The 13,960-nt window shown below is 42.2% G+C and overlaps 1 protein-coding gene across 2 annotated transcripts in view; it reads right to left on the reverse strand.

Annotated features, from left to right (window-relative positions):
• Positions 1–13,960, reverse strand: part of NALCN (sodium leak channel, non-selective) — a 1,007,092-nt gene that overhangs the window by 810,219 nt on the left and 182,913 nt on the right. The gene's annotated exons all lie outside the window — the stretch shown is intronic.

Consider the following 13,960-nt stretch of genomic DNA (forward strand, 5'->3'; position numbering starts at 1 on the left):
TCAAGTTGAGCTTCTCACTGACTTTCTCCTTCAGAGATGGAAAATTGGTGCTGTGAGTGTGATCTGTGCTGTTATCTTACTACATAAAGTTATGCAAGTAATAATAATAAGTAATATAAGAGAATTTCTTGTGTAACATGGAGCAGCAGAGAAGGAAGAAACAAGTAGCAAGGAAACCTTACAGCAGTCTCATATGCACGGCTTAGCTACTGCTTGTTCTATACAGTATGTTGTAAGATACACAGACTAATCCTTTGCAAACAGCTATGTCCTGCTTTTGGCAGACTAACCCTTAAGAAGCAGCTATGTACTCCTCCTTTAGTTGAGTTGCAGAATACCAGATAAATAATATCTGTATTTATGGTTGATAAATAATAGTCTGTATAAAGTAAAATTGCAGTTCACTGATTAACTGCCCATTGTGATACATTGGGCATGATTCTTTGATACTGTTGGTAAGTATGATATAATGCACCATTTTAATATGTACTCACAAAAAAGACTTACTATTAAGTAGTCAAAAAGAAGCGAACCATATTATTAAAATCATCAATATTTATTAAAGATTATTATTATCAATAAGTATACAGCTCCGCTATGGCACTGAATAGATACCCCATAATATAGTGTATATCTTAATCCATTCTATAGGGGTAATATATAGAAAACAATTCCAACTATATAGAAATAGCCTAGAGCTGAAAAAAGACCATGCTGGCATATGTCACTCAAGACCAACATACCATTATCAACAATGTAGATGAAGGTAAGTAACGCTGTGTATCTAGATATCTCATCAACATCAATGGGCCTGGTTTTTCCAGGCCCATTGATGTTGATGAGATATTTAGATACATAACGGAGCTGTATACTTACCATCTTTGATCAAGCATATTGCCATACTGTCTGGAGCCCCTCCTGTGGAATGTCTTTATGATTATGTCTTTTTGTCAGTTATCTTTTAAATAATCTTTAATAAATATTGATAATTTTAATAATATGGTGCACCCTATGCCGATCCTGTTCCCAGTTGCCTTCTCGTGCCTAGTCCCCGATTGTCACTTCAATATACCCTGACTAGTGCACTGGCCAGCAAGGACCCTAGCCTCACCCCTGCAGATGGTAAAACAAAGAGGAAGTGACAAACACGTGAGAAATGCTGAGGATCAAGCTGAGCTCCAAAGCAGCAGAGAATACAGCATCAGGAAATTGCACTCCTACAGCAGCAACGCAACAAAATCAGGAGAGGTCCAAACTTTAACGGGTCTGCAAAGAAGTAACTCTATTACCAACGATCAGCTGATGGGTCATGTGATTATTTAGGGTGGGAGTGGTAACCAACTAACATCAGCTGACCAACTAAAAGAACAGCTAGCATGAGACAGACATTATCTCTTGCTAGACTAAAAGGAAAAAACATAATTTAAATTTTAGCAGAATCAGAGCTGCCACGAATCTTAGAATGAATCATGAAACGTCTTCTCATCTAATAAAGCTGATTCCAGGAGTAGTGCAGCAAAAAGGAGGCCATTTTCACTGCTGTCCATCTCATTTTTCTGATCTGATACCAGAGATACTATAAGTGTTGAGGCTAAGAGGAGGCCATTTACACTGCTGTCCACGCTGTTTTACTGATCTAACACTGGAGAAACTAGAAGTGCTGAAGTAAGAAGATGCTGCTCACATTGCTGTTCACCATGTATCTGTGATCTAATACTGGAGAATCTAGAAGAACTGTGGTATGAAGAGGCTTCTCACACTGCTGCCCATCCTTTGTTCCTCATCATGGTGACCAAATTGTCTTCCTTAATTATAGTACCTGGTATATGCATCTCTTAGTCACAACAATGGAGCTTCTAACTGCACACTCTCACATGGATGTTCTTAACATTCTAAGACAAGTTTCTGTCAGTGTAACAACACGGCGGCCATTTTATTTAAAAAGTGTTTAACTCCTTGGTCAAAATTATTGTGATTTGCTAGCTAACAGTATTTAAGTATATGTTGATAATGATATATCCTTTAGTTATTTGTTGTTATTTTTTTCAATTCTTGGAGAACCCTTTGAGTCAATAGTTAAATCTATGGCTATAGTAATAAATAGCCAGTTACTGAGATTTCATGCATGCATAAATATATTTATTTTCTAAAATGTACTATTCTTACAAGCTCAATGTTTTTTGAAAGCTTTAAAATGCAATATCAAAATTGCTATTTTGTAATAATGTTAAAATATTAAATATTGTAATTTATGTCTAGAAAAAAATGTGTTAAGTAGCGGCAAATACAGATATTTAGGTGTTTTACGACTGGATTGTTCCAGACAGTTTGGCAATCAACTGAGACATTTTTAATCAAAATTACATTTTAATTAAGAGAATGCAAATCAGGAAATTAAAACTCAGAACCTCTGATAATTTGGGGAAATTGAAATAAGCAATCTGACAGGTGACATGTTTATTCTTTTGTCAAAAATGTTTCTAATACATAAATTATACCCTAAATAATTTGAAATTAAACATTATAAAATAATTTACATTTTCCAGTCATAGCCATATCAAAACTCAGATTATTCTAAATTGTAATTACACTTGTGCATAAGTTTCAAGCTATTCTCGCAGACAGTTTTTATGGCTTTTCTGGTGGTTGTAAAAAAAACACCACAAGCAGACTCATTATGACTGACATTTTAAATGCAAGTCTTAACCCTAGGTGTGCTGGTGTAAAATGAACCAAAATCATTAACAGCATACAAATCTAAATATATTTTACTAATTTTTCAGCTGATGTGTGCCAACATCAGAAATATACTTCAGTCAGGGATTAGAGTACCATTTTATTTTGGATTTTTTTAGGCCACTTTTGTGGCCTGAATTATAATAAACTAGATGGTGGCCCGATTCTAACGCATCGGGTATTCTAGAATATGCATGTCCTCATAGTATATTGCCCAGTCACATAGTATATTGCCCAGCCACGTACTATATTGCCCAGCCATGTACTATATTGCCCAGCCACGTACTATATTGCCCAGCCACGTACTATATTGCCCAGTCACGTAGTATATTGGCCAGCCACGTAGTATATTGCCCAGCCACGTACTATATTGCCCAGTCACGTAGTATATTGCACAGCCACGTAATATACAGCACAGAGCCACGTAGTATATTGCCCAGCCACGTAGCATATTGCACAGCGACGTAGTATATTGCCCAGCCACGTAGTATATTGCACAGCCACATAGTATAATGCCCAGTCACGTAGTATATTGCCCAGTCGCGTAGTATATTGCTCAGTCACGTAGTATATTGCACAGCCACGTAATATACAGCACAGAGACACGTAGTATATTGCCCGGTCACGTAGTATATTGCCCAGTTACGTAGTATATTGCCCAGTCACGTAGTATATTGCACAGCCACGTAATATACAGCACAGAGCCACATAGTATATTGTCCAGCGATGTAGTATATTGCACAGCGATGTAGTATATTGCCCAGCCACGTAGTATATTGCCTAGCCATGTAGTATATTGCCCAGCCATGCAGTATATTGCCCAGCCACGTAGTATATTGCCCAGTTACATAGTATATTGCCCAGTTACGTAGTATATTGCCCAGTCACGTAGTATATTGCACAGCCACGTAATATACAGCACAGAGCCACGTAGTATATTGCCCAGCCACGTAGTATATTGCACAGTGATGTAGTATATTGCCCAGCCACGTAGTATATTGCACAGCCACATAGTATAATGCCCAGTCACGTAGTATATTGCCCAGTCACGTAGTATATTGCCCAGTCACGTAGTACATTGCACAGCCACGTAATATACAGCACAGATACACGTAGTATATTGCCAAGCCATGTAGTATATTGCCCAGTCACGTAGCATATTGCCCAGTCACGTAGTATATTGCCCAGTCACGTAGTATATTGCCCAGTTACGTAGTATATTGCACAGCCACGTAATATACAGCACAGAGACACGTAGTATATTGCCCAGCCACGTAGTACATTGCCCAGTCACGTAGCATATTGCCCAGTCACGTAGTATATTGCCCAGCCACGTAGTATATTGCACAGCGATGTAGTATATTGCACAGCGACGTAGTATACAGCACAGAGCCACCAAGTATATTGCCCAGTCACGAAGTATACAGCACATACACGTAGTATATTGCCCAGCCAGGTAGTATATTGCCCAGTCACGTATGTAACAGGTTAAAAAATAAAAAAGAAACATACTCACCATCCGAAGAGCCGGTTGTAGTTCCGGCGCTTGTGTGCGGTGTCCGGTTTCAGGACTGGTATGAGCGCAGGACCTTCCATGACGTCGCGGTCACATGACCGTGACGTCACGGTCACATGACCGTGACGTCATGGAAGGTCCTTCTCCCATAGCATCTTTGGAAGCGGAACCTGCCGCTTGCAGTGCCGAGAAGAGGACGCGACGGCGGAAGGTGAGAATAAGGTTTTTTTTAATTATTATTATTTTTAACATTAAATCGTTTTACTATTGATGCTGCATACGCAGAATCAATAGTAAAAAGTTGGGGACACACAGGGTTAAAAGCGGCGGTAATGGAGTGCGTTACCCGCAGCATAACGTGATCCATTACCGCTGGCATTAACCCTGTGTTAGCGGTGACCAGAGGGGAGTATGCGGGCGACAGGCACTGACTGCGGGGAGTAAGGAGCGGCCATTTTCTTCCGGACTGTGCCTGTCGCTGATTGGTCACGGCAGCCATGACAGGCAACTGCCGAGACCAATCAGCAAATGAATAACCGTGACAGACAGAAGGACAGACAGATGGAAGTGATCCTTAGACAATTATATAGTAGATTTGTTGAGCATCACTTGGCCATGCACCATCCAACTAATCTCCACCAACTGTTCAAAAAGTTGCAGAAACTTGGGTAAGAATGACAGTTGTTGCTAAATATTTGAAGGTATCGCTTCTCGCAACCCTGTTCCATGGTACAGGTCAGTGATCTCTGGCCGTGGACAGGAGCTGTGTTAATTTCCTCATATTCCACAACACGGTGTTTGATTTCCCGGTTTTACATTATGTCTTGCCAGCCCAGCTAATCATAAGACAAACACTTAAACCTACAGGCGCTTCTCACAAAATAAAATATCAACAAAAAGTTAATTTATTTCAATTCTTCAATACAAAAAATGTAACTCGTATATTATATAGAGTCATTACAAACAGAGTGATCTATTTCAAGTGTTTTTTTCTGTTAATGTTGATGATTTTGGCTTACAGCCAATTAAAACCCAAAAGTCATTACCTCAGTAAATTAGAATAATTAACAAATAACACCTGCAAAGGCTTCCTAAGTGTTTAAAAATGTCCCTTAGTCTGTTTCAGTATGCTCCACAATCATGGGGAAGACTGCTGACTTGTCGGATGTCCAGAAGGCAGTTATTGACACACTCCACAAGGAGGGTAAGCCACAAAAAGTCATTGCTACAGAAGCTGGCTGTTCACAGTGCTGTATCCAAGCATAGCAGGGCAGTTTCAGTGGAATGGTTGGGACAGAAGCCAGATTGTAGATTGCCGAAGAGCAAGTTAGATGATAGGTGGGAGGAAAGTTCGGCGTGACGTGCTGCTCAAGGAGTTTGGAAGCGATGGTAAAATAGAGATTCAATGAATAACATAAGAATGTTAACAGTGCCCCAACGGAGACTGAGGCTTGCTACCACCAGTAAAGTTAAAAATTTCACCCACAGAGCATGCGCGAGAGCGTCCCCACAGAAGCAGCAAACAAACTTCATCCCCAGACCATGGGGCACAAAACTGTCACAGAAGCCAATTCAAATTTCACCCACAGAGCTTGGGGAATAATACCCCAACATAAGATTATTAAAAATTTAACCCACAGAGCATGGCGCACAATTCCAGCACAGAAGATCAAAAATTTCAGCCTCAGAACATGAGGAACACTACCCCCACATAAGATTTCACTAAATTTCAGCCATAGAGCATGGGGCTTCATACCGCAAATGTTCAAAAATGTATGCTACAGTACTATGTGTACTGCAAATGCATTTGAGGAAAACATACTAGGTAGGTGTTAGTCTCCGATAAACAAAATCCGTGGAACAGAAAACACAGTATCATAAATCAGACCCTATACCAAGTGGTGCAGAGGGCCAAGGTACCATAGGACACTCTCATATACATCAGAAACACCAAAGAAAAAAAGAGAACAACAAAAAACTCCCAGATAAAAAAAAATAACAGACTTTATTTAGACAAGCAATTTAAATCATAGCACAGAAATGTATAAAAAAAATAACACAATGACAAAGTGGATATTATGGAACAAAGGTGCAAAGCAAACAGACCCACAGTAGTTAAGTGGATGGGAAAACCAATAGAGAGAGCAGCAATTCATACAAAGTGCCCATGCTTTATATAATCCCTACCAGATTCTAGTACTATTTCACAAAATGTCTCCAACATTTAAGACTCAACAATGAGAATGGAAAAACATGGCTCAAACTACGTAGCAGTAACTCAGAGGCCAATGTGAAGGATTACAGGCAGAGAAAAAAAATCAATGATCAGACAGTATGTGCCACTTTCAACATTGTAATGCAAATCTTACCCATAGTCTCTACTCAGGGGGCGGAGATCCAACTGGAGAAGGTGGATCGGGTGGTGTAGGCGTAAGAAGTGAAGGAGATAGCAATACAGTTTTTCGTATTTGGGGAGGAGGCACATAAAAGAAACCAAAGGCAACTAAAGTTGAACACTGGCTGGGTGAGGCTGTTATAGCTGTCTAGTCATCCAAAGGTATGGTGGTGTCTGTGCACATGGGGTGCATTTGAATAGCGCTGGGCAGGCCCGCCTGATCTAATAGAAGAGTGTCACTACTAGGCCTGCCTGGATGCTGTGCATCTCCATTGTGTGAACAGCGCCACATACAAGTTTTTATGTGCAGCTATGTGCCAAGCAGCCACCCCCTCCATTAGTTTGGTAGCTGGTGAGTGGCTGCGTCATCGGTTATGCTGCACCTGTGTTTCTATTTTACCACATGGGTCCACTGCATCCTGTTAGTGCATTTGTTTGGAGGCCTAGGCAGGTAAGAACCTCTGCCATGTTTTGCTGTTTTTTCTAATTTTTGGAGGATCTCTGAATCCTCTTTTTGTGCTTTTGCTGTTTAGAGATAGCACTCATAAGCGTGAGGACCCTTGACGTGGGTTATCAGCTTGCGTATTTTGGCCAGAATATAAACCAATACCTCACATAATATTTTTTTATGTGTTTTTTGCACTTTTTTTCGGGGTGCAGTTGGGCCCATTTTCTGCTTGTAAACTGTGGTGTCTGTGCACATGGGGTGCATTTGGATAGCGCTGGGCAGGCCCGCCTGATCTAATAGAAGGGTGTCACTACTAGGCCTGCCTGGATGCTGTGCATCTCCATTGTGTGAACAGCGCCACATACAAGTTTTTATGTGCAGCTATGTGCCAAGCAGCCACCCCCTCCATTAGTTTGGTAGCTGGTGAGTGGCTGCGTCATCGGTTATGCTGCACCTGTGTTTCTATTTTACCACATGGGTCCACTACACCCTGTTAGTGCATTTGTTTGGAGGCCTAGGCAGGTAAGAACCTCTGCCGTGTTTTGCTGTTTTTTCATCCAAAGGTATACCCAAGTCCTGTGGGATGCATGCCTAATTCATTTTAAGGAATTTAAGGTTCCCAGTGTTGGATGTGGACAGGTGGATGCCATGCTAAACCCACGTTCTGACATGACACTTGTTGCAGGGCAGGCTAGCACCTCAAAGGCATAAATGGCAAGCTCAGGCCATGTGTCCAATTTGGAGACCCAAAAGTTAAATGGGGCAGATCCGTTAGTATATGGAAATGTGTGTTAGGCGCCGGGATTTTCCCACTGTATGGGGTAGATCCCAAGCCTTGTCTGCCTCTGCAGTCTCCCATTCTGCTTCGGCCACAATGGGAGCTGCTCAGCAAAAGACATTGGTCTCAGCGTCATGCCCAGACTCTTGCTGTTCGCTTGGTTATTGTGGGCTCTCCAGCCAAAGCTATAGTAACTAGCAATAAGCAGCGGCGAGCAGGTGTTCCAGAGGCTAAGCTCAAACATCACCCTACTGAGCAAGCTCGTGAGGTGGCGACCTCTCATTGGTGGTCAGTCGTCAGCTGCTCGGGTGACGTGGCAGTTCTGGATTGGTCCACGAGCAAGGTCCTGTCTGACTGGACTTCAAGATGAAAGGTTTAAAAGGTTTCCTGGAACGCGTGTCAGTGCGCTAAGATCATTTGTGTTATGTGTGAGTGAGTGGATACGCTACCACTCTGTGTGCATGTTTGCCGCTTCTAGCACAGCAATTGAGTGTATAGGCAGACAGTGTAGGGTGGGAACTCCCGCATGACTTAGGATCTGACTCCAGTCGTGTGTACGGTTAGCACAGCTGAGTTTCAGAACAAGTACTATCACCAGCCTAGTCATCTCTGGGGGGTTATTATAGAGCCCCAAACTAGCGTCATTGTTGCTCTACTCCTGTGTCATCTAACAGGGTATAGCTCTAAGTGCTCCCTTGTACAGTACGGCTCTGTGGAGTAACAGAGCTCAGCTTTAAGAGCCCTTTGGTACAGTACCGCTCTGTAGAGTAACAGAGCTAGTTACTTTGCGCACCGTTCACATTGAGTTATGTTTAACTCAGTGTGTTTAAGGTGCTTGCTCGCAATCTCACTCTGCCATTGTTCACTAGCTAAGGTTTACCATCTCTGCTCGGTGGACCCCGGGTTGTGATCGCACTTAATCATAATTTATATTTTAGTGCGATCTGCCAACCCTAAGAATGTGTGGATACGAACTCTCCCACCATGTTTTCTAACACTGGCTTCTGTTAATATGGACCCTTTGACATGATGGTGCTGTATGCTGTGGTATGCTCATAAAATTTTGTCACCCTGCCTTCTGAGGTGCTGGAGGTGTCCCAGCTGCATTGGCTACTTCCTCCTCTGCCTCTGCCTTGTTGTTCCACTGAGACCCCGCTGTCAAGTGGGAAATCCTATGTAGTTTTTCTACCAGTTTGTGCTTTCATTCACGCATTTTGTGATCGCTCTCCAGTAATGGATGTAATAATGACACGTTGTCCTTGTAGAGCAAATCCAGCATGGTGGCCACTCAGTAATCTGCACTGGTAACAATACGGGCAACTTGCCAGTCATTCTGCAGGCACTGCAGCATGTAATGACTCATGTGTGCCATGCTGCGCAGAGGCAACAAAAAGCTGTCCTCAGTTAGAGGTTTATTGTCTGAGTACTTTGTATCCCCCCAGTCACACTCCAGTGATGCCAGTGAGCTGATCTAAACGCCACTGTGATGTGAACATGATTGTTCCTCTTCCCCCGCCTCTTCCTCCTCCAAATCATCATCCTCCCAAACTGTCTGGATAGTTGGGCACCTGGTTGATATTTGGACATTAACCCACCCTAGGAGCCATGTGTGGACGACAGGCCTGGTAATGGGGTTCATTGGGTTTGTTCCTCCTCCTGCTCCTCTTCCTTCTATGCCACCACCTCTCCATCATGGTCTGAAATGTTTTTCCAGCAGACATATGTGGTATAAGAGGTATAGTAATGCTGATGATGACGTCACCAGAGCTGACCTTATTGGTGGAATATTCAAAACAACGCAACACAGTACACACGTCACACGTGGAGGCCCACTCATTGGTTGTGAAGTGCTGTTGTTCTGTAGGGCGATGTATGCATGTGTGCTGGAGCTGAAACTCCACCACTGCTTGCTGCTTGCAGTCTCTCCAGCATATGCAAGGTGGAGTTCCACCTTGTTGGTACATCACATATAAGCCGTCAAGTTCAGTGCATGCACCAGGCAAGGGATGTGCGTCAAACCGTCCAGGCCCAGAGCAACTACGAGATTTCACCTGCTATCGCACACCACCAGGCCAGGCTTTAGGTTCACTAACCACACTTCTGTCTACTGTTTGATCCCAGTCCACAGCTTCTGTACACTGTGGGATTTGTCAGAGGAGTTTAAGAACAGCCTACTGTTGTTTCCCCCTGGCTGGGCTCAAGTTGGTGGTGCAGGTCTTATTGTGACCGAATGAGGAGGTGATGGAGGAAGAGGAGGCAGATACCTAGACAGAAAAATGTCCAGCAATCCTAGATGGTGGTAGACCATGAGCTAGAACGCCTTCTGACTCTGTTCCAGCTGCCACTACAGCACATTTACCAAGTGGGCAGTTAGGATGATGTAATGTCCCTGGCTGTGCTTACTGGTCCATTTATCAATCGTTATGTGAACCTTGCCACTGATGGCGTTGCACAGTACACATCTGATTTGATCCGTAACATGTGTGCAGGGCAGGGATGGACTGCATGGAAAAGTAGTGGTGGCTGGGAATAACATTCTGCAGGACAGCCATCACATCACTTTTTTAAAACTGTCTACCTCCACCAGCAGGAATGGCATGGGGCCACTTGGGGGGGATCTCACACTGCATTGTGCGTCATAATCAAATAAGGCTGATTATGTATGTTTTCTACACTTTTTTTTAGACATACAGTATGTTGTGCAACTAAACCCTCAAGATGATGTTTACAACATTCTTTGTTGAACAACACCATTTGGAAGGCAGAATATTCTTCCAGGTTGTGCTCCTCTGTGGATCAGATGGGACACAAATGTGAGTTAATGAATCACATAAAAAGCTCCTCCCAATGGGTGTTGTCATTATATAAGACCATTCAACTTGCTGAAATTTGTTGTATATTTTTATGAGCCTGATGAAGGAGCCAGATAGGGACCCGAAACAAGTAACTAAATAAAACAGTTCTTATCTACCTAATGTCCTCACTAGTATCCTTCTTGCATGTCTGGTAGCGCTCGTCACTAGGATATACTCCACTCCATGTTTAGTCTAGAACCTCATCATCCTTTGCATCATCTTCCACCAACTTCACAAGCCTACCCTCCTTGCCGGTGTGCACACTGCATAAAGACGCTGCAGTTGATAACTGAATTTCGTCATCATCTGATATGTGCTGTGGTGGTCTATTGACAGTGTGCACTAGCCCTCCCATATACTCATCCTCTAACGTAACAAGTGGATGGGCATCAGCACACTCAGTCTTTTCCACTTCTGGGACAGGGCTAGGTGGATGGGCCACGGATCCCAAGTCAGGGAAATCATCAAATAGAAGAGACTGCTGCATGACTTGGATCTCAGACTGCTTGACTGATTTGCAAGAGGGTGAGGTGGAAGCCAGATGATCATTGTCCTCAGGTGCCAACTGTGCACTTTCTGTAGTGGAATGGGTGGAAGATAATGTAAAGGAACTGGAGCCACTCTCAGCCATCTAATCTAACACTTTTTCAACATCTTGTGGCCTCACCATTTGTGCAGTGGCATTGGGGCCTACGAAAGGACGCACAACATCTTGTTGCCTGCATGCACCAGAAGACGGTGTTATATATGGGCACGAAGCAGGTACAGAACGACCATGTCCTCTCCTTGCTTCAGCTCCACCACCACAACCATCAGCAGCTACACCAGCACCACCACGGCCAAGTCCACTTCCCATATTGGATGCTCTCTTCATTTTTGGAAGTAGTTTTTCTAAACTCTACTCACAAAGAGATGGCGGAAGAGAAGATTTATTTATCTGCAACAGTACTAGAAAACACACGGCGCTTCTCAAAAATTACTTTGTGCCTAGAAATGGCAACGAGATAGTTGATGCCAATTATTTATTTCCTAGACTTCTGAAAAACACACACTAGTACAGAAAAATAATTGGCATCAGCTGTCTAATTGCCATTTGTAGGCATAAAAAAATATTTATTTTCCAGACTACTAATAAACACACGCTAGTCCAGAAAAATTATTTTTGGGGCCTAAAAATGGCAATGGGACAGCTGATGCCAATTATTTATTTCTCAGAGTACTAGAAAACACACAACGGCTTAACCCCTTAGTGACCAAACCATTTTTTTTAATCTTAACCCCTTCAAGACGCAGCCCTTCTTCGTTTTTGCATTTTCGCTTTTCGCTCCCCTCCTTCCCAGAGCCATAACTTTTTTATTTTTCTGTCAATATGACCATGTGAGGGCTTGTTTTTTTGTGGGAAGAGTTGGACTTTTGAACGGCTCCATTGGTTTTAGCATGTCTTGTACTAGAAAACGGGAAAAAAAATTCCATGTGTGGTGAAATTGCTAAAAAGTGCAATCCTACACTTATTTTTTGCTTGACTTTTTTGCTAGGTTCACTAAATGCTAAAATTGACCTGCCATTGTGATTCTCCAGGTTATTATGAGTTCATAGACACCAAACATGTCTAGGTTCTTTTTTATCTAAGTGGTGAAAAAAAATTCCAAACTTTGCTAAAAAAAAAAAATTGCGCAATTTTCCGATACCCGTTACGTCTCCATTTTTCATGATCTGGGGTGAGGTTTTTAATGATACCATTTTGGTGCATATAAGTTCTTTTGATCGAATATTGTATTTCAATAGAATGTCTCAGCGACCAAAAAAAACGTAATTCTGGAATTTTTAATTTTTTTCTCGCTACGCCATTTAGCGATCAGCTTAATCCTTCTTTTATTGATAGATCGGGCGATTCTAACGCGGAGATACCAAATATGTGTAGGATTGATTTTTTTTTAATTGTTTTATTTTGAATGGGGCGAAAGTGGGGTGATTTAAACTTTTATATATACATTTTTTTTACTTTTGCCATGCTTCAATAGCCTCCATGGGAGGCTAGATGCTGGCACAAATCGATTCGCTCAGCTACATAGAAATGATGTTCGGATCGCTCCTATGTAGCTGAATTCCTGCATTGCTATGAGCGCCGTCCACAGGGTGGCGCTCATAGTAATCCGGCAGAAACAACCATAGAGGTCTCAAGGAGACCTCTGGTTGTTATGCCGACACATCGCTGACCCCCGATAATGTGATGGGGGTCAGCGAAGAGCGCATTTCCGGCCTAATGGCCGGAAGCGCTAGTTAAATGCCGCTGTCAGCGTTTCCCAGCAGCATTTAACTAGTTAATAGCGGCGGGTGGATCGCAATTCCACTCACCGCTATTGCACGCACATGTCAGCTGTACAAAACAGCTGACATGTCGTGGCTTTGATGTGGGCTCAGCGCCGGAGCCCACATCAAAGGGGGAGACACGACATGTGCTGTACTAGTACGCCGCATGTTGTGAAGGGGTTAATGACCAGGCCAAATTTTACAATTCTGACCAATGTCACTTAATGTGGTAACTCTGTAATGCTTCAAAGGATCCCACTTATTCTGAGAATGAATTTTCATGACATATTGTACTTCATGATAGTGGTAAAATGTCTTTGATATGACTTGTGTTTATTTATGAGAAAAACGGAAATTTGGGCAAAAAATTTAAAAATGTTGTAATTATTAAACTTTACATTTTTGTGCCCTTAAATCAGAGTTATGTCACAGAAAAAAGTTCATAAATAACACTTCCTACATGTCTACTTCACATCAGTACAATTTTCGAAACATATTTTTTTGCTAGGAAGTTAGAAGGGTTAAAAGTTGACCAGCGAGTTCTCATTTTTCCAACAAAATGTGCAAAACCATTTTTTTAGGAACCACATCACATTTGAAGTGACTTTAACGTGCTTATGTGACAAAAAATACTCCAAAGTGACACCATTCTAAAAACTGCACCCCTCAAGGTGTTGAAAACCACATTTAAGACGTTTATTAACCCTTTAGGTGATTCACGAGAGATCAAGCAATGTGGAAGGAAAAAATGAACATTTAACTTTTTTCACAAAAAAAATTACATTAGACTAAAACTTTTTTTTATTTTCACAAGAGTAACAAGAGTAAATGGACCGCAAAATTCATTATGCGATTTATCTTGAGTATGCCGATACCCCATATGTGGGGAAAATCCACTGTTTGGGCGCATGGCAGGACTCAG

This window comes from Ranitomeya imitator, chromosome 3 (genome assembly GCF_032444005.1).
Source record: "Ranitomeya imitator isolate aRanImi1 chromosome 3, aRanImi1.pri, whole genome shotgun sequence".
Classification (NCBI taxonomy): Eukaryota; Metazoa; Chordata; class Amphibia; order Anura; family Dendrobatidae; genus Ranitomeya; species Ranitomeya imitator.